Here is a 25,915-nt window from a genome sequence, read left to right on the forward strand (position 1 = left end):
GTCATTTTATTATAAATATATTTTTTTTCCTGATTGAAAATACATATATTATAAAAAGTATAAATAATGAAATATAAAAGTTGGAAAATAAAAGTCCCTTGTCATTTGAGAAATAGTCACCTTTTATAATTTATGTATATCCTCAACCTTTTTCTATATATACACTCCTTCATATATGAAGATTTTCTTAAAAATCAGGGTCAGATTATATATATATATTCTACTTTTTACAATATGTCATGCATATCTTTCCATATCAGTACCCCTATATCTACCTTAATGTGTTTCATGAGAAGTGTATGAACCACTGCAAACAGTGCTTCCTATGGAGTTTCTGGCTGAGGAGGAGGCGAGTGAATCTGGGAGCCTCATAAACTGGCCCAGTACAGCCTCTGGAGCACTAGGACTGCGATTCCTCCAAACTAACTTAGCTTACGTGATTCACCGCCTCATGAACTCACCGTCTCCCTCTTTTTCCCCTCTTATCCCTTGATCCTATCCTGTACTTGTGGAAATCAACTCTAACCCAGGCTCCCCAACCAGCTGTGAAGCAAGCCAGCCCCAGAACCTCGCCAGCCCTGGCCTCACAGTTTATAGCAGCACCAGGTAACCTAGGTGCTAAGGAAACCTCTGTATCTTCATTGTTTACAAACTTCCCTTAGATTACTTCCCTCCCACCTAGATCTCCAAGAACACTGAGCAGAGGCCACAGATCCATTAAAGAAGAAAGTAGAAATTCAGAGCAGTGGGGAGATCTCTCTGCCTCATGGAGAGTTTGGCTCCTGTGTGATTGATACTGGAAGCTGTTGGAGTTGAAAATGGATGTGATTCAGGGACCAAGAAAACTAAAACTGACAATTAATTGGCCTTTAACCCATCACATCTTTTAAAGAGGAAAACATACCCTTGATGCCCCACCCCATCCCCAAGATAAAAACATCAAAAACCATAGGAGAGGATATGCAAAACCAGACTGTGTATGTCTAATTTGACAGGGTTATTTAAAAATAAATTGCTCAAGGCAAAGCACAGATGAAGAGAGTTCCTTTGGGCTTTGGCCAAGTCTTCACTAATAAAAGCTGCTGGCCCCAGTGAATAGAGCCAGGACCAAGAAAAATAGTCTGCAGTCGAAAATTGTTTCGGGAAACTTTACCTTGCTCTTCTTTGGGTTTTGGTTTTGGTAACAACTTAATTGAAGTATAATTCACCATTTAAAAGGTACAAATCAATGATTTTGAGTATATTCACAGAGTTCTGCAGCCATCACCACAATAAATTTTAGAATTTATTTTCATCACCCCAAGAAGAAACCCTGTACCCATTAGCAGTGGCTCCACGCCTTCAGCACTAGGCAGCCACTGATCTACTTTCTGTCTGTATGGATTTGCCGCTTCTGGACATTTCATGTAATTGGGGTAATATAATATGTGGTCTTCTGTGACTGGCTTCTTTCACTTAGAATACTGTTTTCAAAGTTCATCCATGTTGTAGCATGCATCAGTACTTCATTTCTTTTTCTTTTTTTTTAACATCTTCTTTGGAGTATAATTGCTTTACAATGTTGTGTTAGTTTCTGCTGTATAACAAAGTGAATCAGCTATACGTATACATATATCCCCATATCCCCTCCCTCTTGAGCCTCCCTCCCACCCTCCCCATCCCACCCCTCTAGGTGGTCACAAAGCACCGAGCTGATCTCCCTGTGCTATGCTTCCACTTCCCCCTCCCCGTGTCCTCAAGTCCATTCTCTATGTCTGCATCTTTATTCCTGTCCTGCCCCTAGGTTCTTCAGAACCTTTTTTTTTTTCTTTTGGATTCCATATACATGTGCTAGCATGTGGTATTTGTTTTTCTCTTTCTGACTTACTTCACTCTGTATGACAGACTCTAGGTCCATGCACCTCCCTACAAATAATTCAAGTTCGTTTCTTTTTATGACTGACTAATATTCCATTGTATATATGTGCCACATCTTTATCGATTTGTCTGTCGATGGGCACTTAGGTTGCTTCCATGTCCTGGCTATTGTAAATAGAGCTGCAATGAACATTGTGGTACATGACTCTTTTTGAATTATGGTTTTCTCAGGGTATATGCCCAGTATTGGGATTGCTCTGTCATATGGTAGTTGTATTTTTAATTTTTTAAGGAACCTTCATACTGTTCTCCATAGTGGCTGTATCAATTTACATTCCCACCAACAGTACAAGAGGGTTCCCTTTTCTCCACACCCTCTCCAGCATTTATTGTCTGTAGATTTTTTGTGATGGCCATTCTGACTGGTGTGAGGTGATAAGTCATTGTAGTTTTGATTTGCATTTCTCTAGTGATTAGTGATGTTGAGCATCCTTTCATATGATTGTTGGCAATCTGTATATCTTTGGAGAAATGTCTATTTAGGTCTTATGCCCATTTTTGGATTGGGTTGTTTGTTTTTTTGATATTGAGCTGCATGAGCTGTTTGCATATTTTGGAGATTAATCCTTTGTAAGTTGCTTCGTTTGCAAATATTTTCTCCCGTCCTGAGGGTTGTCTTTTTGTCTTGTTTATGGCTTCCTTTGCTGTGCAAAAGCCTTTAGGTTTCATTAGGTCCCATTTGTTTATTTTTGCTTTTATTTCCATTTCTCTAGGAGGTGGTTCAAAAGGATCTTGCTGTGATTTATGTCATAGAGTGCTCTGCCGATGTTTTCCTCTAATAGTTTTATAGTGTCTGACCTTACATTTAGGTCTTTAATCCATTTGGAGTTTATTTTTGTGTATGGTGTTTAGAAGTGTTCTAATTTCATTCTTTTCCATGTAGCTGTCCACTTTTCCCAGCACCACTTATTGAAGAGGCTGTCTTTTCTCCATTGTATATTCTTGCCTCCTTTATCAAAGATAAGGTGACCATATGTGCATGGGTATATCCCTGGGCTTTCTGTCCTGTTCCATTGATCTATATGTCTGTTTTTGTGCCAGTACCATACTGTCTTGATTACTGTAGCTTTGTAGTATAGTCTGAGGTCAGGGAACCTGATTCCTCCAGCTCTGTTTTTCTTTCTCAAGATTGCTTTGGCTATTCGGGGTCTTTTGTGTTTCCATACAAATTGTGAAATTTTTTGTTCTAGTTCTGTGAAAAATGCCAGTGGTAGTTTGATATGGATTGCCTTGAATCTGTAGATTGCTTTGGGTAGTACAGTCATTTTCACCATTTTGATTCTTCTAATCCAAGAACATGGTATATCTCTCCCTCTGTTTGTATCGTCTTTAATTTCTTTCATCAGTGCCTTATAGTTTTCTGCATATAGGTCTTTTGTCTCCTTAGGTAGGTTTATTCCTAAATATTTTATTCTTTTTGTTGCAGTGGTAAATGGGAGCGTTTCCTTAATTCCTCTTTCAGACTTTTCGTCATTAGTGTATAAGAATGCAAGAGCTTTCTGTGCATTAATTTTGTATCCTGCCACTTTACCAAATTCGTTGATTAGCTCTAATAGTTTTCTGGTAGCATCTTTAGGATTCTCTATGTATAGTATCATGTCATCTGCAAACAGTGACAGCTTTACTTCTTTTCTGATTTGGATTCCTTTTATTTCTTTTTCTTCTCTGATTGCCATGGCTAAAACTTCCAAAACTATGTTGAATAATAGTGATGAGAGTGGGCAACCTTGTCCTGTTCCTGAACTTAGTGGAAATGGTTTCAGTTTTTCACCATTGAGAATGATGTTGGCTATGGGTTTGTCATATATGGCCTTTATTATGTTGAGGGAGGTTCCCTCTGTGCCTACTTTCTATAGAGTTTTTATCACAAATGGGTGTTGAATTTTGTCAAAAGCTTTTTCTGCCTCTATTGCGATGATCATATGGTTTTTATCCTTCAATTTGTTAATATGGTGTATCATATTGATTGATTTTTGTATATTGAAGAATCCTTGCATTCCTGGAATAAACCCCACTTGATCATAGTGTGTGATCCATTTAATGTGCTGTTGGATTCTGTTTGCTAGTATTTTGTTAAGGATTTTTGTATCAATGTTCATCAGTGATATTGGCCTGTAGTTTTATTTTTTGGGGAAATCTTTGCCTGGTTTTGGTATCAGGGTGATGGTGGCCTCGTAGAATGAGTTTGGAAGTGTTTCTCCCTCTTCCATTATTTGGAAGAGTTTGAGAAAGATAGGTGTTAGCTTTTCTCTAAATGTTTGATAGAATTCGCCTGTGAAGCCATCTGGTACTGGGCTTTAGTTTGTTGGAAGATTTTTAATCACAGTTTCAATATCAGTGCTTGTGATTGGTCTGTTTACATTTTCTATTTCTTCCAGGTTCAGTCTTGGAAGGGTGTGCTTTTCTAAGAATTTGTCCATTTCTTCTTGGTTGTCCATTTTATTGGCATATAGTTGCTTGTAGTAATCTCTCATGATCCTTTGTATTTCGACAGTGTCAGTTGTAACTTCTTTTTCACTTCTAATTCTGTTGATTTGAGTCTTCTCCCCTTTTTTTTTTTTTTTTGATGAGTCTGGCTAAGGGTTTATCAATTTTGTTTATCTTCTCAAAGAGCCAGCTTTTAGTTTTATTGATCCTTGCTATTGTTTCCTTCATTTCTTTTTCATTTACTTCTGATCTGATCTTTATTATTTCTTTCCTTCTGCTAACTTTGGGGGTTTTTTGTTCTTCTTTCTCTAATTGCTTTAGGTGTAAGGTTAGGTTGTTTATTTGAGATGTTTCTTTTTACTTGAGGTAGGATTGTATTGCTATAAAGTTCCCTCTTAGACTGCTTTTGCTGCATCCCAAAGGTTTTGGGTCGTCGTGTTTTCATTGTCATTTGTTTCTAAGTATTTTTTGATTTCTTCTTTGATTTCTTCAGTGATCTCTTGGTTATTTACTGGCGTATGGCTTAGCCTCCATGAGTTTGTATTTTTTACAGTTTTTTTCCTATAATTGATATGTAGTCTCATAGCATTGTGGTCAGAAAAGATACTTGATACCATTTCAACTTTCTTAAATTTACCAAGGCTTGATTTGTGACCCCAGATATGATCTATCCTGGAGAATGTTCCATGAGCCCTTGAGAAGAAAGTGTATTCTGTTGTTTTTGGATGGAATGGCCTATGAATATTAATTAAGTCCATCTTGTCTAATGTGCCATTTAAAGCTTGTGTTTCCTTATTAATTTTCATTTTGGATGATCTGTCCATTGGTGAAAGTGAGGTGTTAAAGTCCCCTACTATTATTGTGTTACTGTCGATTTCCCCTTTTGTGGCTGGTAGCATTTGCCTTATGTATTGAGGTGCTTCTATGTTGGGTGCATAAATATTTACAATTTTTATATCTTCTTCTTGGATTGATCCCTTGATCATTATGTAGTGTGCGTCTTTGTCTCTTATAATAGTCTTTATTTTAAAGTCAATTTTGTCTGATATGAGAATTGCTACTCCAGCTTTCTTTTCATTTCCATTTGCATGGAATATCTTTTTCCATCCCCTCACTTTCAGTCTGTATGTGTCCCTACGTCTGAAGTGAGTCTCTTGTTGACAGCATATATAAAGGTCTTGTTATTGTATCTATTCAGCCAGTCTATGTCTTTTGATTGGAGGATTTAATCCATTTACATTGAAGGTAATTATTGATATGTATGTTCCTATTACCATTTTCTTAATTGTTTTGGGTTTGTTATTGTAGGTCTTTTCCTTCTCTTGTGTTTCCTGCCTAGAGAAGTTCCTTTAGCATTTGTTTTAAAACTGGTTTGGTGGTGCTGAATTCTCTCAACTTTTGCTTGCCTGTAAAGGTTTTATTTTCTCCATCAAATCTGAATGAGATCCTTGCTGGGTAGAGTAATCTTGTTTGTAGGTTTTTCCCTTTCATCAATTTAAATATGTTCTGCCACTCCCTTCTGGCTTGTAGAGTTTCTGCTGAAAGATCAGCTGTTAACCTTATGGAGATTCCCTTGTATGTACTTGTTTTTTTTCCCTTGGTGCTTTTAATATTTTTTCTTTGTACCTAATTTTCGTTAGTTTGATTAGTGTGTGTCTTGTTATGTTTCTCCTTGGATTTATCCTGTGTGGGACTCACTGTGCTTCCCAGACTTGATTGACTATTTCCTTTCCCATGTTAGGGAAGTTTTCAACTATAATCTCTTCAAATATTTTCTCAGACCCTTTTTTTTCTCTTCTTCTTCTGGGACCCCTATAATTTGAATGTTGGCATGTTTAATGTTGTCCCAGAGGTCCTCAATTCTTTTCATTCTTTTTCCTTTATTCTGCTCTGTGGTAGTTATTTCCACTATTTTATCTTCCAGGTCATGTATCCATTCTTCTGCCTCAGTTATTCTGCTGTTGATTCCTTCTAGAGAATTTTTAATTTCATTTATTGTGTTGTTCATCATTGTTTGTTTGCTGTTTAGCTCTTCTAGGTTGCTGTTAAACGTTTCTTGTATTTTCTCCATTCTATTTCCAAGATTTTAGATCATCTTTACTATCATTACTCTGAATTCTTTTTCAGGTAGACTGCCTACTTCCTCTTCATTTGTTAGGTCTGGTGGGTTTTTATCTTGCTCCTTCGTCTGCTGCATATTTCTCTGTCTTCTCATTTTGTTTAACTTACTGTGTTTGGGGTCCCCTTTTCGCAGGCTGCAGATTTGTAGTTCCTGTTGTTTTGGTGTCTACCCCCAGTGGGTGAGGTTGGTTCAGTGGCTTGGGTAAGCTTCCTGGTGGAGGGGACTGGTGCCTGTATTCTGGTGGGTTGGGCTGGATCTTGTCTTTCTGGTGGGCAGGGCCACATCTGGTTGTGTGTTATGGGCTGTCTGTGACCTTATTATGATTTTAGGCAGCCTCTCTGCTAATGGATGGGATTGTGTTCCTGTCTTGCTAGTTGTTTGCCGTGGGGCATCCAGCACTGGAGCTTGCTGGCCGTTGGGTGGAGCTGGGTCTTAGCGTCGAGACGGAGATCTCTGGGAGAGCTCTCACTGATTGATATTACGAGGGGCTCAGAGGTCTGTGGTTGTCCAATGTCCCAAACTCAGCTCTCCCACCTCAGAGGCTCAGGCCTGACATCAGGGCCAGAGACCAAGACCGTGTCAGCCACACGGCTCAGAAGAAAAGGGAGAAAAAAAAGAAAGAAAAATAAAATAAAATAAAATAATTAAAATTTAAAAACTAATTTAAAAAAAGGAGAGCAACCAAACCAATAAACAAATCCACCAATGATAACAAGCGCTAAAAATTAAACTAAGATAAACATAAAAATCATAAACAAATCAGTAGCAGACAGCAAACCGCAAGTCTACAGTTGCTCCCAAGGTCCACCACCTCAATTTTGGGGCAATTCGTTGTCTATTCAGATATTCCACAGATGCAGGGTACATGAGGTTGATTGTGGGGATTTACTCTGCTGCTCCTGAGGCTGCACGGAGAGATTTCCCTTTCTCTTCTTTGTTCGCACAGATCCTGGGGTTCAGCTTTGGTTTTGGCCCCACCTCTGCTTGTAGGTCGCCCTAGGGCATCTGTGCCCCGCCCAGACAGGAGGGGCTTAAAGCAGCGGCTGATTAGGGCGCTCTTGCTCACTCAGGCCAGGGGTAGGGAGGGTGTACGGTAGTTATATATGGAATGTGGGGCGAGCCTGTGGCAGCAGAGGCCAGCATGACGTTGCAACAGCCTGAGGCGTGCTGTGTGTTCTTCCAGGGAAGTTGTCCCTGGATCATGGGATCCTGGCAGTGGCGAGCTGCACAGGCTCCCTGGTGGTGGGGGTTGGGGAGTTGTGGATAGTGACCTGTGCTTGCACATAGGATTCTTGGTGACAGCAGCAGTAGCGTTAGCATTTCATGCCCATCTCTGGGGTCCAAGCTGATAGCCACAGCTCGCGCCTGTCTCTGGAGCTCGCTTAGGTGGTGCTCTGCCTTCTGTGGGCACATGAGGAAGGAATCCCCTCTCCTCACACACCCTGAAACTGTGGTCTCTTGCCTCTTTGGCAGGTCCAGACTGTTTCCTGGACTCCCTCCCAGCTAGCTGTGGCGCACTAGTCCCCTTCTGACTTCACGCAGCCAACCCCAGTCCTCTCCCTGGGATCTGACCTCCAAGCCGGAGCCTCAGCTCCCAGCCCCGCAGACAAGCCTCTCAGGCTGGTGAGTGCTGGTCGGCACTGATCCTCTGTGCAGGAATCTCTCCGCTTTGCCCTCTGCACCCCTGTTGCTGCGCTCTCCTCAGTGGCTCAGAAGTTTCCCCCCTGCCCACCCACTGTCTCCACCAGTGAAGGGGCTTCCTAGTGTGTGGAAACTTCCTCTTTCACAGCTCCCTCCCAGAGGTGAAGGTCCTGTCCCTATTCCTTTGTCTGTGTTTTTTCTTTTTTCTTTCTCCCTACCCAGGTACGTGGGGATTTTCTTGCCTTTTGGGAAGTGTAATGTCTTCTGTCAGCATTCAGTAGATGTTCTGTAGGAGTTGTTCCACATGTAGATGTATTTTTGATGTATTTCTGGTTAGGACGGAGATCTCCACATCTTACCGCTCTGCCATCTTGAAGGTCCCCCCACTTCATTTCTTTTTATTGCTGAATGATATTTTGCTGTATGGATATACCACATTTTTTTATCCATTCATTAGTTGAAGGACATTTGGATTATTTTCTACTTTTTGGCTATTATGAATTATTCTGCCATGAATATTCAGGTACAAGTTTTCATGTAGACATATGTTGTTATTTCCCTTGTGTATATACCTAAGAGTGGAATTGCTGAGCCAAATGGTTACTCTGTGTTTAACCTTTTGGGGAACTGCCAGCATGTTTTCCAAAGTGGCTGTACCATTTTACATCCTCAGTAGCAGTGTATAAGGGTTACAGTTTTTCTTCATCCTCATTAACACTTCTTATTTATCGGTATTTTTTATTATAGCGATCCTAGTGGGTGTGAGGTGGTTTTAATTTACATTTTCCTCCTGGATAATAATATTGAGCATCTCTTCATTTGCTTATTAGCCATTTGTATATCTTCTTTGAAGAATTGTCTGTTCAAACTCTTTGATCACTTTTTAATTAGGTTATTTTTTCTATATTGTAGGAGTTCCTTATGTATTCTCAATATAAGTCTTCTATCAGATATATGATTTATAAAAACTTTATCCTATTCTCTGGACTTTTAAAAAATTTTTCCTGATAATATCCTTTGAAGAACAAAATTTTTAATTGTTAGGATGTCCAATTTATTTTTTTCCTCTGATTGCTTGTGCTTTTGGTGTTATATTTAAGAAACCACGGCCTAACCAAAGGTCATAAAGATTTACACCTGTGTTTTCTTCAAGAGTTTAGTAGTTTTAGCTCTTACATTTAGGTCTTTGATCCATTTTGAGTTAATTTGTATATGGATTGAGGTAGAGGTCCAGCTGATTCTTAATAATGTGAATATCCAGTTATCCTAGCACTGTTCCTTGTAAAGACAGTTCTTTCCCCATTTAATTATCTTGGCACTCTTATCAGTAATCAGTTGACCATAGACACATGGGTTCTATTCTATAGACATATAGGTAAATTCTGTTTCATTGATCTTTATGTCTTTGCTTATGGCAGTACCATACAGTCTTGAGTACTTCAGCTTTGTAGCAATTTTGAAATTGTGTTATGTGAGTCTTCCAATTCTGTTCTTTTTCATTTTTGGCTATTCTGTATCTCTTGTGTTTGCATAAGTATTTTAGGATCTGCCTGTCAATTTTGTAAAGAAATCAGCTGAGATTTTGGTAGGGATTGTATCAAATCTGTAGATCAATTTGAGAAGTATTGCCATCTTAGCAATATTGAGTCTTCTAATCCATAAAACATGGGAGAGAAGTCTTTCCATTTATTTAGGTCTTCTTTAATTTCTTTCAACAATGTTTTGTTGTTTTCAGAGTTTAAGTTTTGTACTTTTGTTAAATTTATTCCTAAGTATCTTATTCTTTTTGATGCAATAATAAATGGAATTGTTTTCTTGTACATATTCATTCTCTGAATGTTTGCTGCAAGTGTATAAAAATACAATTGATTTTTTATATTGATTTGTATTTTGCAAATTTGCTGAACTCATTTATTACTTTTAATCGTTTTTTTAGTGAATTCATTAGGACTGTCTGTTGTAAGATCATGCCATCTGTGAATGCAGATAGTTTACTTCCTTTTCAATCTGAATTCCTTTTATCTAATTTTCTTGCCTGATTATTCTGATTAGAACCTCCAGTACAATGTTGAATAAAAGTAGTGACAGTGGAATTCTTGTCTTGTTCCTGATCTTAAGGAGAAAGGAAGTATTCAGTCCTTTATCATTAAGTATGATTTAGTTGTGAGGTTTTTGTATTTGCCTTTTATCAGAATGATGAAGTTCCCTTGTATTCCTAGTTCTTTAATATTTTTATCCTGAAGGGTGTTGAATTCTATTAATATGGTGTATTACATTAATGTATGTTCAAATCTTAAACCAATCTTGCATTCCTGGGATAAATTTCACTTGGTCATGGTGTATGTTATAGGTTGAATTGTGTCTCTGGAAAAATGTATATGTTGAAGTCCTAACTCCCAGTAGCACAGAATATGACCATATTTGCAAAAAGGATCACTGAAGATGTAATTAAAGATGAGGTCATACTGAATTACAGTGGACCCTAATCTAACGTGACTGATGTCCTTATAAAAAGGAGAGATTTGGACGTAGACATGCACACAGGGAGAATGTGAATTGAAAATTGGAGTTACACTGCCACAAACCATGGAACTCTCAGAAGGTAGGAGAGAGACCTGGAGCAGATTCCTCAGAAGGAACCAATCCTGCCAACACATTAATCTCAGACTTTTAGTCTTCAGAACTGTTCCTTAAGCCCCCCAATTTGTGGTGCTTTGTTATAGCAGCCCTAGCAAACTTATACAGTGTATTCTCCTTTTTATATATTCTTGGATTTGGTTTCTGTGTTTTGTTGAGAATTTTTGCCTCTGTATTCATAACAGATGTTGGTCTGTAGTTTTCTTTACTTGTGATGTCTTTGGAGCTATTTTCTTATTGTTTCTCTATGCTTACCAGATACACCTGATCAGAACCTACTTCGGATTTATAGAAACTTACTCCCAGTGAGACAGAACCATTACTCCTATATAATTCTATTCTCTCTCCCCCTTTCTGTACTTGTTATGTTATATCATATTATATTATTGTTACTCCTATATATGTTACAAACCTAGCAATACATAAGTATAATTATTACTTTATATAATTTTATGTCTATTAAAGAAGCTGATAAAAGAAAGGACAGCAAGAGGAAAGCAAGAAACTCTATAGAGCTTGTTATATTAACCTCTTTGTCCATCATTCCTGGTTCTCTTCATTTGTACCTTATTTTCTAAGCAAAGAGGATCCTCTGAAGATTTTTGGTGGAGGGAAGGGGATGGTGGTCATTTAAATATGTAGTTAAATTTGAGGACAATTGTTCTGGCAGACACGTATAAACACGTTGGGGTGGTACGAGGGATAGAAATTAGGGATATAAGTTAGGAGGCAGTTGAAGCCATCAAAGTACAAGTTCATGGGAGCCTGGATTTGGCTCGATTTGGGCTCTATTGCTTTGTAGTTTGCTTTCTGGAGCTGGGAATGTCTAAGACAGTGCGAACAGGCACTGACTCAGAGTTGGGCATGGATAGGTATACTCATCAAAACTTGTTGATGTACTGAGGTCCATCCAAGAATGAACCCAAGATGGGAAAAAATGCCTGGTCTGGTGATTTGAGGGGCCTCAGAGAGACTTTCCCATGGGAAGCCTCTGTGGAGAACACGATGCCTAGCAAATAAAACCCATTCCAGGCCATGGTGATAAAAGAAAATTGCCACACAGCTATGTGTGAATGCAAGGCAGGAGGGGGGAAGGAGGAGAAGGAGAGATTCTTCCCCATGCACGTGTCCCTGCAGCTGTCAGGGATAAGGTTACAGACCGTGGAAGATAATGCAGAATTCCCCTTCCCTTTCTCAGGGCAGATGACCTTTCAGAAATTAAACAAATCAATTATGTGTCCTCAGAGGAGGCATGTTTGATTGCCTTGATTCAATGGGCTCCATTGTTTCAGGTGAAGCCAGGTGATTTAATTCATCACTGATATCCTCATTAAGAGGTTTTGTCTGTGAATTTTCCTCTGGAATAATTTCATAAGATCTGGATTAGACATGTGTTTAAACACACACACACACACACACACGCACACGCACGCACACACACACACACACACACACACACACAATAAAGAGCATTCTCCCCTAAGTGCAGAGACAACATTGGTGCTATAGATCATACAGAGTGATTGTTCTAGTACAAGGGAGAGGTAACCAAGACCTGAATAAGGTCATAGTGATAAAGGTTTACTTGCTGAATGCTCATGGAGATAATCGAGGGTAGCAAAAAGTAATAATAGCAAATATTTGGAAGTTTAAAAATAACCCGTCAATCAAAGAAGTAATGAAAGTGAGAATTAGAAAAAATGCTGATTAGCACTGCTGATTTCATACTACTGAGTGGTCTCAAAATCATTTAATGTTGTGCCCCTTGACATCTGCAGAAGTGAATGCAAGTCTTCTCTGAAGGAGAATTCTCTCAGAAAAGTTCAAGGAATATGATATCACAGTCAAAAATTTAAAACCAAACCAAACAAAAATAAGAAACAAACCACTGTGATAAGAGACAGCAGGTAAAAAACAGAGCCTCCACATATTGATATTATTAGACACAGATTATAAAATAAATATAATGTATTTAAATGAAAGAAGAGGTTGAACACATAAGCCATTTGAATAAGGAGAAAGAATATTTTTTAAGTGATCAAGTAGGTCTGATAAAAGAACTAAATGAATGTTTGGAAATGAAGAATATAATTGGAATTTTTTGCCATAAAGAAAACCAAAATTTTTACAAAGTCAGATATATCATTTCTGTTACCTTTATGTTTATTTGTTTTAATACTCTATTTAGAAGTTAGTTTGGTGTAGGTGAAAGACAGAATCCAATTTCATATTTTCCAGATGGCTACCCTCTTATCCTAATACTGTTTATTAAATATATCATTTTACCCCACTGATTTGAAATGCCAGCTGTATCAGAAACTACTCCCAGTATTTATCTACATCTGTTTCCGGGATATCTGTTCTGTCCCAGATCTGTCTGTTCGTGTGCTGGTACCAAACTGTTTTCATTACTATAATGTTTATCCTTTTTTTCAGTATCTGGTAGGGCTAGTCCTCCATCATTAGTCTTTTCTCACTTTATTTCCAAAATAATAGTGTTGGTATTTTTCTTGAGGAAGTTTGATTTATATATTTATTTGGAGAGGATTGCCATCATTTTCCATCATCTAAGAATGTCTTACTATTTATTCAGGTCTTTTTTAATGACCTTTCAAAGTGTTTCTAAGTTTTCTTCATGTGAATCTTGTATTTTTATTCCTAGGTATTCCATCGTAGTTCTTGTTTTTGTAAATTGAATATTTTCTAGGTAATTGTTCATATATTGGATAACTATTGATTGTGTTTTAATTTTGTTATCAGCCACCTTACTAAATTATCTTATTCTTGTAGTGATGATTTTTAAAGTTGATTTTCTGTCATAATATTATCTCACCTGCAAATAGTAATGTTTTCTTCCTTTTTCTTTCCTTTCCCTTGTAATCTTCCCTTTTCTTCTCTAATGACATTGGCTAATATCGGCCCAAGTTAAATAATACTGGTAATAATGTGCATTCTTGTTTTGTTTCTGATTTAATGAAACTCAGTGTTTCACTGGATAGTTTTTGGCATTTGTAATGATATATGTACTTTTTCATGTTAAGAAACTATTTGTCTATTTCTATTTTATTAATAGCATTTTTTTAATCAAAAGGGATATTGAATGCTATTAGATACCTTTTCAGCATCTACAGAAATGTTCATGTAGTATTTCTCTTTTGATATATATTTAAATTGTATTATATAGTAGATTCCTTAATATTATGTCATCTTTGCATCATTGATTTGAGTCTTCCTTCATCATGATATATATTTGATTTATGTGCTACTAGAGTCTATTGGCTAATGTTTTATTTACAATGTTTAGGGATTGGACCATGTCAGTGTTATGTCGAATTGATGAAAAGATTTTGGAAACTTTCCTTTTAGTACTCTGGAACCATTAAATAATATTAAAGTTACATGTTCCAAAAAAAAAAAAAGAAAAGTTACATGTTCCGTAAAGATTTGATAGAATTCACTTACAAAATTTTCTAAAAATTGACCTATTTGTAACTTTCTTCTTTTACTGGGGTCAGTTTTTTGTTTTGGGGGGTTTTTTTGGCTGTGTTGGGTCTTCGTTGCTGCGCACGGGCTTTCTCTAGTTGTGGCAAGAGGGGGCTACTCTTCGTTGTGGTGCGCAGGCTTCTCATTGAGGTGGCTTCTCTTGTTGCGGAGCACAGGCTCTAGGTGCACGGGCTTCAGTAGTTGTGTCTCTCAGGCTCTAGAGCGCAGGCTCAGTAGTTGTGGCACATGGGCCTAGTTGCTCCACGGCATGTGGGATCTTCCCAGGCCATGGCTCGAACCCGTGTCCCCTGCATTGGCAGGTGGATTCCTAACCACTGCGCCACCTGGGAAGCCCACTGGGGTCAGTTTTAATAGTTTATATTTCCCTAACTGATTATGTATTTGCATAAAGCTGAACAATATATTCTCTTACAATTTTTAAAATTCCTTAAGTATCTATGCTTATTTTTCTATACTCATTTTTCATATTTATATATGTGCTTCTTTATTTATATTGTTTATCTAGCTTTGCTAAATTTTTACCTTTTTGGTTTTGTTTTAAGAACATTCTGGAGATATGTTTATTTGTTGTATAGTCTTCTATTCTTTAATTGTTGCTTTATCTTTAATAGTATCTCCTTTCTTTTGTTCTTAAGATTACTGTGTTGTTTTTTTTCTAACTTACTGAATTGGATACTTAATTATTTACCTTTTCCATTTGTCTTTCAATTGACAGAAGCTATTTTTTGGTAGTTTTTTAAAGAAAGATTCGTAGGAACTATGTTCTTTGAGGATTTATATGTTTGAAATCATCTGCACGTTGCCTTTATGCTTAAACTATACTTTGACTGGAACTAAAATTCTTGGGTCATAGGATCCCTGAGAATTTTGAAGACATTAAATTGCTACAATGTTGAATGTTGCTTTAAAGAAGTATGAAGCAGCTTGATTTCTACCTCTTCCCCTTGAGGTAATTTGATTTTCTGTCTGAAAGATCATTTCTTTGAAGTCCAGTAACTTTATTAGGATATGTTCTAGTGCTGATTAACCTTTGTTGATTCTTTCTGGAAGATGGTGTACCTGTTTAAATGTACAGATTCAAGTCTTATATTTCAGAATAATTTTCTTGAATTACATTTTGAATATTTTTTATGTGCTTGAGATTGTTCCATCTTCTGAATGCATAACTGAATATCCCATCTGTCTTCCATGTATATTTTTCCCTATAACTCTTTAAAATTCTTTTCTTTTCTTTTTTCTCTTCTTTTGCTCAGTTTTGTTGAGCCTGTCCTCCATTTCTTTAGCTTGTTTTCAACAACATTTATTCTTCTTTCTGCGATTTCCATTTCTGTATGTCATTATTTTTCTACGTCTTTCCTGGGTTCATTCAAGTCAGTTTTATCTTATCCTTTGTTGTCTTATCATTTCTTACTTCAGTCCTTTTATCTGTGCTTTGGACTCTTGATTCATGGAGTCCACTTTTTCAGTGAATTATTTGAATCCATAAGAAATTTTTTGGTCACAGTTTTCAGCTATACCACAATAAATTTTTTTCTGATGAATGCTGAATTTGTTTTGTTTTCTCCTTTGCCTTTTTCCTGCAGTGATTTTCTCTCCTGGTTCCTTCTTTTAAAAGTTTTATTGAAATATAATTCACATACAATATAATTTACCACTTAAAGTGTATCATTCAATATTTTTACATACATTCATAGGGTCGTGAAACCATTCCTGGTTCGTTTTTTGGTTCTCTTTTTTGCACACAGAGTCCTTTCTGGACCAGTTATATGGGGAAGGAAAATGTGAGAGAGGTGTAAGAGGCTTTGAACAACCTCTGGACCAACAAGGCTTTGTCCTAACTTAAAACAAAGCCCTGCATATACAAGGTCTAGTGGAGTATATTGTGAGTGTTAGTGTATATTCAAACTTTACAAAATTTTAATTGACTAGAATTGGTAGCTTCAGGGCCACCCATTAACCTTAGCCTCTCTATTATCTTAAAAATTCTTTTGCAGAATGTCATGTCTGTGTGGTTTCAAAAGGGATCATAGAGAATTCTAGAGCCAGTTTGCAAACCTCAGGCTTTTTTTTTTCAAACAAGGAACTGGATTTTGCTCCTCAAGTTATTGCAAAACTGTAGACTCTACTTGAGCTCTGCAACAATAGGCATCGTCTTTTGGAGTCCTTTCTCTGGTCAAATTTTCACTGCACTTGGCAGCAGCCCTTTATAAATATTAAAATTTAGGTCATGAGTGTTACCTGATTTCCTCCTAAATGGAGTTTTTATTCCATTTTTATTCTTATTGTTTCAGATTGGTTTTAGCAAGCAGATTCGGTCTTAGTCAACTCCAGCTGCTATAACAAATGCCATACATTGGATGGCGTATAAACAACAGAAATTTATTTCTCACAGTTCTGGAGGCTGGAAGTTTGAGATCAGGGTGCCATCATGGTTGGGTTCTAGTGAGGACCCTTTTCTGGGTTGCAAACTGCTGTCTTGTTGTGTCCTCACATGGTGAAAGGCTGAGATAGGAAGCAAGCTGTCTCGTGATACTTACAAGAGTAATTGCATTCATGAGGGCTCCACTTGCATGACCTCTCCTAACCCTAATTTACCTCCTCAAAACCCTACCTCCTAATACCATCACATTGGAGGGTAGGGTTTCAACATGAATTCTGGGGGGAAACACACATTCAGTCCATAACAGAGTCAGAGATTTCTTTATTTTTCCATCTTAAAATGAGAGACTGCTCATTTTATTATTAATTTAGTTCTTTTGGTTATTTTTCAATCTATTTTTGGTTATTATTCAAACATATTTAAACTTCTATTTCTGCCCATCAACTTTAGACTGTATGTATTTTGATTCACCACTTTGTAACTAAGAAAAAAAAACATATCTGCAGTTCCTTCTCCTTTCTTTCTCTTTTTTCTTTTCTCTATTCTCTATGTTGCCCTGCAACATCTGCTAGTATTCCATTATTTTTACGACACTAAGATTTATGGCATTTATATTCTTCTTTGTAAGTATAATTAAGTGTCTGTACTTTTTTTTGTCTGTAACCTATTCTAAAAATGGAAAAAATAGAAATTGGTTAAATTATTATAGACTGTGTAAATATTGTGAACCGTGGAGTAAAATAGTATTATTGGAGCCTCAGAGAAGGAAACATAATCCTGTATCACTAACTCTTGAAAGAGAGTGTTCCAAGTCTCATGTCAAATGAATTATCTTTTTTATACTCTGAGGAAAAAAATATATACTGTATTTTAGTTGCTTCACATTTCTTGTACAGTACCCCCCCAGCCTTTTAATTACCTTTCTTTTTTCTTTTCAATATATACATTATATAAAGGTTATTTATGATATACACAATATATATATATATTCACCATAACTTTAAAACATTAATTTTCTTCACCATACTACCTTTTAATAAAATCTACTTTCTTCATGAAGATAACCTTTCTGGGGTCCGATGGGACTAGTTACTTTCTTTTGTTTCTTAATTCAGAGATAATTGACATATAACATCATATAAGTTTCAGGTGTACAGCATAATGATTCGATATTTGTATATATTGCAAAATGATCATCACACTAAGTCTAGTTAATGTATATCACCACACATAGTTACAGTTTTTTTTCCTTGTGATGAGAACTTTTAAGATCTACTGCCTTAGCAACTTTCAAATGTACAATACAGTGTTATTAACTGTAGTCACCATGCTGTACATTACATCCCCAAGACTTATTTATTTTCTAACTGGAAGTTTGTACCTTTTGACCACCTTTACCCATTTTGCCCACTCCCCACCCATTGCCTCTGGTAATCACCAATCTATTCTCTATCTATGAGCTCGTTTTTTTTGTTTTTGTTTTTAGATTCCAGATATAAGTGAGATCATACAGTATTTGTCTTTCTTTGTCTTATTTCACTTTGAGGGCATTATACCCTCAAAGTTCATCCATATTGTTGCAAATGGCAAGATTTTCTTTTTTATGGCTCAATAATATTCTATATACATATAAACATACCACATTTTCTTTATCCATTCATCAATGGACACTTCAGTTATTTCTATTAAAATAACACTGCAATGGACATGGGGTTACAGATATCTTTTTGAGTTACTGTTTTCATTTCCTTCAGATAAATACCCAGAATTGAAATATCTGGATCATATGGTAGTTCTATTTTTAATTTTTTAATTGTCAACCAGGACCACAAACACCGTGTATAACACATTTGAACTGACAGATGGCATATCTGGTAATTCTTTGATTGAATGCCAGACATATATATGAAAATTGTAGATATAAATTGAGGCCCTGGCTAATGTTTTCTTCTTCCAGAGAAGATTTACCTGCCATTTAGCAGGCAGTTAGTGTAGGGACATTAAACCAATCTGAGATGAGCTCATTTGAAGGTGGGTTTCAGTCTTTTGTGCATACTCTTCTATTTCCAACTGAGCCTTATACCTACAGTGTTACTCTTCCAGAGTCTTAACTGGAAGTCTGGGATGTATACGAGGGTCCTTCCTCATTGGTGGGTTCTGATCTCTATAGTTTCTGTCACCCAGCCTGAGAGATTGCCAAAAGATCTGATTGGCTTCCCAGGTTCTTAGCTGACGCTCTTTGCTTTGGTCCTTTCCCTGTTGTACCTGAGCCACTTAAGATCAGCAAATTTACTGAAAGAAATTTTTACAGAATATACCACTCTTCTCTTTGGGATCCTTGCCCTTTAAGTCTTGTCAATGATGTCAGCTTCCACCTTAATAAATTTAAAAAAAGAAGAGCAAATGAAAATAAGCAGAAGAAAGAAAGTAGTACAGAAGAGCAAAAACCAATGAATTAGAAAACAGAAAAACAAAGTCATTGAAACCAGAAAGTGACTCTTTGAGGGAAAAAAGGATAAACTTCTACCCAGACTGATCAGAAAAACAAAAACAACAATAAAACACAAGTTACCATTATCAGGCATAAGAGCAGTAATATAACTATAGAGTCTATTCATATTAAAAATAATGAAAGAGTAAAAGACTAACTTTATGCCAATCGGTTCAACAACTTAGATGAAATAGACAAATTCCTTGAAAAGCACAAACTACCAAAGCTCACTCAAGAAGAAATAGATGGCTTGAATTATGCTTTATCTATTAAAGAGATTGAATTTATGGTTTAAAACCTTCCTACAAAGAAAACTCCCGGCCTAGATTGCTTCACTGGGGAACTTAACCAAACATTGAACAAAGAAATTACACCTGTTCTACACTTACATTTCCAGAATACTGAAGAGGGGGATACTTCCCAACTCATTCTATGAGGACAGCATTTCCCTGATATTGAAACCATAAAAATACGTGGATAAATATATTAACATACTGACAATATAAAACATTTATAATATTATCTTGAGGTGTTTAAAATATGTAGAAATAAAATTCACGACAATGATAGTACCAAGTACAAAAGGCAGGAGGAGAGAAAAGGAAATTAAAGTGTTCTATGGCCCTTGCATTGGTGAAAATACAAATTTATGTTAGATTCTAGTAAATCAAGATGCATGTTCTAATCTCTAAGGTAACCATGAAAAGAATAGTGAAATAATGCAAAAGTAGTTAGCTAATTAAAAGGGAAATGGAGTGATAATTATTTGATTAATCTCTTTTTAAAATGCAAGAAAGAAGAGTGAAAGAGCACAGAACAGATGAGACAAATATAAAACAAATAATAAGATGGTAGATGTAAACCCTAATACATCAATAATTACTTTATTTATTTATTTATTTATTTTGGCCATGCTGCACGGCATGTGGGACCTTGGTTCCTGGACCAGGGATCGAACCCGTGCCCCCTGCAGTGGAAGCACAGAGTCTTAACAACTGGGCAGAGATTACTGAGTCTGGATGAAACAAAAACGAAACAAAAGCTGTGGTGCTCAAGCAGGGGAGCATGCAGAGAGAAGCAGAGGATTTGTGCCTGCAGGTTTCAGAACAGACTACCAAGTGTGTTTCTCAGAGTTGAGGGACTTATCCTGAAATGTAAGACCTAAATCCTTGGTGCACAATAACGAGGAAAATGGGTAGGCTGGTGACAGAAATTTCCCCAAGACAAAATTTGGTTTATAGGAACAAAAGGAGATGAACTAAATAAAGAATCATACATTTAAGTCCAATATAGTGCATGCTGCTGATAAATGTTTAACAGCTGGCTCCCCAAGTGTAGTTCCAACACGGATGTTGAATAATAGTTTTGTTGATGTTAACAAGTAAGATGAAAGTGAAATAATGAAGACATATGTTGGCGTTTCATTCATTCATCAATAGGCATGTGTGACATCTTTGCTGAGTTGGATAATAGTTTTTGAATATTAGAAGAATAGTTTGGTTTTTTTATTTTGGGTTTTTTTATTTGCTATTCACAGTGTAATGGCTACAGACATGTCATATTTGTAAGTTTCATCTGCATTATTTACATTTTCTCTATCACTTTCTTAGCTGTAGACCAAGATTCAGCAAACTACAACCCGAAAGCTACATACATAACTTTTAAATTATCCATTCAGATCTAAATATTACAGTGCCTTGACATGCACCAAAATACACGAATAAGTTCTTTTTAGTAGTCAAATATTACCATTTCTTTTTACCTTGAACTTCTGTTTTTTTCCATTTTTTCCATATAATTATATCCCAGTGCAATATCATTGTTTAAAAAAAATTTTATTGATTACCTTATCATAGTTCTCTGCAACAAAAATCATATATCTTAACAAGACTTATGTGGTGATCATTTTGCAGTATATACAAATATCAAATCATTATGTTGTAACACCTGAAACTAATGTCAATTATACCTCAATAAACATGTTTTAATTTGTTTTAAATTCCTATATCCTTAAGTCTCCTAAATATTAATAAAAGTTATTAGAAAGTTATCACTTAATGATATTGGTGAGGCATTTCTCTGTTAGTTCATGTAACTATAGGTAAATATTCAAGTACGACATTTTCAGAATGAGACAGGCTTAGCGTCAATTCTGTTCCTCCTTTTAGTTTTTTTAGATATCAGAGCCGAGAACCCATGTTTACATAAATAACTTGATGGAGGTAAAAGGAGTTTTATTTTTAAAAATATCACCCAGGGCTTGGAAATTCCTTCAAGTTATATGCCAAAATCAAAAATTATAAGTGATCATCAAAATTTATTTTTAATGCTCCATCACTGACAACTTGATTAGATCCTCCCGCAATTTTGTTGAAACCCAGGAATTAGAAACCACACAATTTGCAAAAAATTTTGTTTCCTAAGTCTTTAAAGACATTCTTTTTCTCAATTTCTTATAATTTTGCCAAAAAAAGCCTTTCCAAGACAAAATTTCTATTACTTATTCTTGTAAGTTTTAGATACATTTCATTTTTATAGCTTTTAAACTGAGATTTTTTTTAATTGGAAATTATAAATCCTTTGTGAACAAAGTATAATCGTGCTGAATTTCAGTTTTCTAGTATATCCTAAAATGTCTTAAAATGGGAAGACAGATGGACAGAGTTGGATACTTGACAGTTGTTAGAGATAAGTTAGTAATTTATTTAATGATTGAAAAGGAGCATGTTTATAATAATGTGTTTGATATTATTAGAAAAGCACATCAAAATCTGAGAAGGGGGAATTATCCCTAATTAAATAAAGTTGGTTTTATAAAGTTCAAGATACTATGTTCTAGTTTATGTTTTGGGAATATTTTATCCTACACCTGTACAGCAGTAGATGTTCTATTTTTTTTTTAATAGACTTTATTACTTAAGAAGTTCTCAGCAAAATTGAACAGAAGGTAAAGAGAGTTCCCATGTATCCCCTGCTCTCACACATGCATAAGGTCCCCCATTATCAACATCCCCCACCAAAGTGGTGCATTTGTTACAATTGTTGAATCTACATTGACACATCATTATCACCCAAAGTCCATAGTTTACATTAGGGTGCACTCTTGGCTTGTATATTCTGTGGGTTTGGACAAATGTATCCACCATTATAGTACCATACAGAGTAGTTTCACTGCCCTAAAAATCCTCTGCGCTATGTCAATTCATCTCTCCCTCCCATCTAATCCCTTGCAACCACTGATCATCTTTTATTGTCTCCATAGTTTTACCTTTTCTAGAATGCGATAGAGTTGGAAACTCATAGTAAGTAGCCTTTTGAGATTGGCTTCTTTCCGTTACTAATATGCGTTTAAGTTTACCCGATGTCTTTTCTCTCAGACTGCAAGTTTTTTTTGGTTTGGTTTGGTTTTTTTTTTTTTTTTTGGCCACACCACACAGCATGTGGGTTCTTAGTTCCTCAACCAGGGATCAAACCCACGCCCCCTGCAGTGGAAGCGTAGAGTCTTAACTACTGGACCACCAGGGAAGTCCCACCCCATGTCTTTTCATGGCTTGATAACCCATCTCTTTTGTGCTGAATGCTCTTTTGTGCTGAACCCATCTCTTTTGTGCAATACCATTGACTGGATGTATTGGTTTATTTATCCATTCACCTACTAAAGGACCATCTTGGTTGCTTCCAAATTTTGGTGATTATGAATAAATATGCTATAAATATCCGTGTTCAGGTTTTTGTGTAGACATAAGTTTTCAGCTTTTTTAGGGAAAGACCAAGGAGTGAGATTGCTGTACTTCATGGCAAGACTATGTTTAGTTTTGTAAGAAACCACCAAACTAAACTAAATATCTTCGAAAGTGCTGTGGCATTTTGTATTTCCATCAGCAGTAAATGAGAGTTCCTGTTGCCAGCATTCGGTGTTGTTAGTGTCCTGGCCAGCACTTTGTGTTTTTAGTGTTCTGGATTTGGGCCACTCTAATAGGTGTGTAGTGTGGTATTTCATTGTTTTAATCTGCATTTCCCTAATAGCATATTATGTGGAGCATCCCTTCATATGTTTATTTGCTATCTGTATATCGTCTTTGGTGAGGTGTCTGTTAAGGCCTTTGGCCCATTTTTTAATGGATTGTTGTTTTCTTGTTGAGTTTTAAGTGTTCTTTGTTTATTTTGGATAGCTGTGCTTTATCAGACATGTCTTACAAATATTTCTCCCAGTATGATTTGTCTTTTCATCCTCTTACTTGTCTATTTTTAAGAATGCAATTTAAACTACTTTGTGGAAAGTAATAGCAAAAGGAAAGTGTTAGACCATCGGTTAGTGGGGGACTTATAAAAAGTTTATTAATTATTGTTGCTATATGTATTATTTACAGTAGAATCTATAACATTCCTGTTATAATGTAATAGGAATATAAAAATTAAAGTAAATAAAAAATATATATAATAATATAAATCTAATAACTACATGGTGAAAAAGAATAATTGATCAGCAGGTAGTTGACTAGTAACAGTGAGAAGGAGACATATGCCCCAATAAAAAATAAATATTAGTTCATAGCATCCAACCATCTTTTGGCAAAAGTAATGAAAATGTTTCCCCTACCAGTCTGCATAAGTGTTCAAGAAAATATAAAACCCTAACTTAGATGTATATTTCATTTCCAGATGTTGCACTAATCTGCTAGAACCATTGGAAGTTAGTGTGGAGTGCTTCACTTCCTCCTCCCAAAAATCATGCAGAAATGCATCTGAGATGGACTAAGGCACGATCCATGCCTTGAATGCAAATACTCTCCCAATTCCATCACCAAGAATGGTGGAAATTCAGAAAGAGTGATTTGTGGCAGATTGATACATCATTTAAAAATAAACGTTGGGACTTCCCTGGTGGTCCAGTGGTAAAGAATCCTCCTTCCAATGCAGGGGACATGGGTTCAATCCCTGGTTGGGGAACCAAGATCCCACATCCCACAGGGCAGCTAAGCCCATGTGCCACAACTACTGAGCTCGTGTGCCTCAACTAGAGAGCCCGCGTGCCACAACTAGAGAGAGAAAACCTGCACACCACAACTAGAGATAAGCCCGTGCACTGCAACAAAGAGCCCACGCGTGCAATGAAAGATCCTGCATGCCACAACTAACACACGGCACAACAAAAAAATAAATAAAATTTTAAAGAAATGTTAATACTAAAATTCGTAGATTAATGGGTGTAGATAAGATAGATAAGAGCCAGAGCTTTTCATAAATTTGTCCCTTGTGTACTCTCACAAGCTTCTTCCTTACAAGCAATACATTATTTTTTTTTAATATTTATTTATTTATTTGGTCGAGCCAGATCTTAGTTGCAGCAGGTGGGCTCCTTAGTTGTGGCATGCGAACTCTTAGTTGCAGCATGCATGTGGGATCTAGTTCCCCAACCAGGGACCAAACCCAGGACCCCTGCATTGGGACTGCAGAGTCTTATCCACTGCGCCACCAGGGAAGTCCTGAGGCAGTGCATTCTTGACAATAGTTATGGGGTAAAAGAGGTGAAATTAGTAAACAAAAATTGTCGTTTCTTCTGCTGCTGTATGCTACAATGAATTCAGAATGTGCCAATTCAGGCAAAATACTCAGTTTCTAATGCCTTGTTTCAAGCTTAACATAAATGTGTACAAGAGGAGGAAAGACATGAAGCCCTATTGAAGGTTTATGATGCCTTGACTGAAGGAGATTGTGAAAGGGTTAATGGGAAAAAAGAACTCACAAAACACCTCCTCAGGTACATTTTCTGGCAGATCAATTTTTTGGAAAGAGAATATATGGAAATTGAGGACGTGGAAATTGATGCTGTTAAAACTATATATATACGTGCATATTCCTTAGGAAGTCTTTGCCCAGGGGTATGCACTCTTCATTTAAGACTAACAGAGAGAGTAGAAATGAGAAAAGATTGCAAAATGAAATGAAAGCAAATGAATGAGTAGAGGCTTAAAGGAGAAATAATAGTTATGGTAGACAAGCCAAGGAGTTCAATGTAAGGTCTTCAAAGAAGGCAACAGAAATAATGGACAGGACAAATGTATAAAGGACAAAAGTATAAAGATATACTTTATGAAAACTTTCCTGAACTAAAATAAGGGTATGAATCTTTATATGCAAATGGAGCATCCAGGAAAAACAGCCAGAATGGTCAACCTAGCGATATAGTGTTGTGAAATTACTGAACCTCAAAGAATTCTTTGGGAAAGCAAGGAAAAAAAAAATAGAGTAACTAATGGGAGTGAAATCAGACAGGCCTCAGAGTGACTAAAAGGCAGTATGAATATACTTTTCTTTTCTCAAGAATTTTATTCCCAGCCAAACTATTATCCCATTACTATACTAAAGCAACCAGCAAACTGTTTTTTTTTTGTTTTTTGTTTTTTTTTCGGTACGCGGGCTTCTCACTGTTGTGGCCTCTCCCGTTGCGGAGCACAGGATCCAGACACGCAGGCTCAGCGGCCATGGCTCATGGGTCCAGCCACTCCGCGGCATGTGGGATCTTCCCGGACCGGGGCACGAACCTGCGTCCCCTGCATTGGCAGGCGGACTCTCAACCACTGCGCCACCAGGGAAGCCCAGCAAACTGTTTAGAATATGCAAGAACATGGTAGAGGGGTTATTGTTTCATTGTCCTTTTTGATGAATAAGAGCATGCACTTTAGTTACCTAAGAGAAAACTGACAAAACTACAATAAAATGACCTGGTGGTAAGCATTAAATCTATTTCACTATAGAACTAAAATGAAAAGAAATGTGGACTTTTTTGATTACA

The 25,915-nt window shown here is 36.6% G+C and overlaps 1 long non-coding RNA gene across 1 annotated transcript in view; it reads left to right on the top strand.

Moving 5' to 3' along the window:
• The window catches only part of LOC125960907 (uncharacterized), an 840,695-nt gene extending 816,409 nt beyond the window's left edge, over nucleotides 1–24,286 (top strand). The window contains exon 2 of the long non-coding RNA XR_007471069.1: nucleotides 4,154–24,286. This is a non-coding gene — a long non-coding RNA (uncharacterized LOC125960907). The remainder of the gene's footprint in view (nucleotides 1–4,153) is intronic.
• Nucleotides 24,287–25,915: the final 1,629 nt, after the last annotated feature.

The sequence above is a fragment of the Orcinus orca genome, chromosome 13, assembly GCF_937001465.1.
Source record: "Orcinus orca chromosome 13, mOrcOrc1.1, whole genome shotgun sequence".
Classification (NCBI taxonomy): domain Eukaryota; kingdom Metazoa; phylum Chordata; class Mammalia; order Artiodactyla; family Delphinidae; genus Orcinus; species Orcinus orca.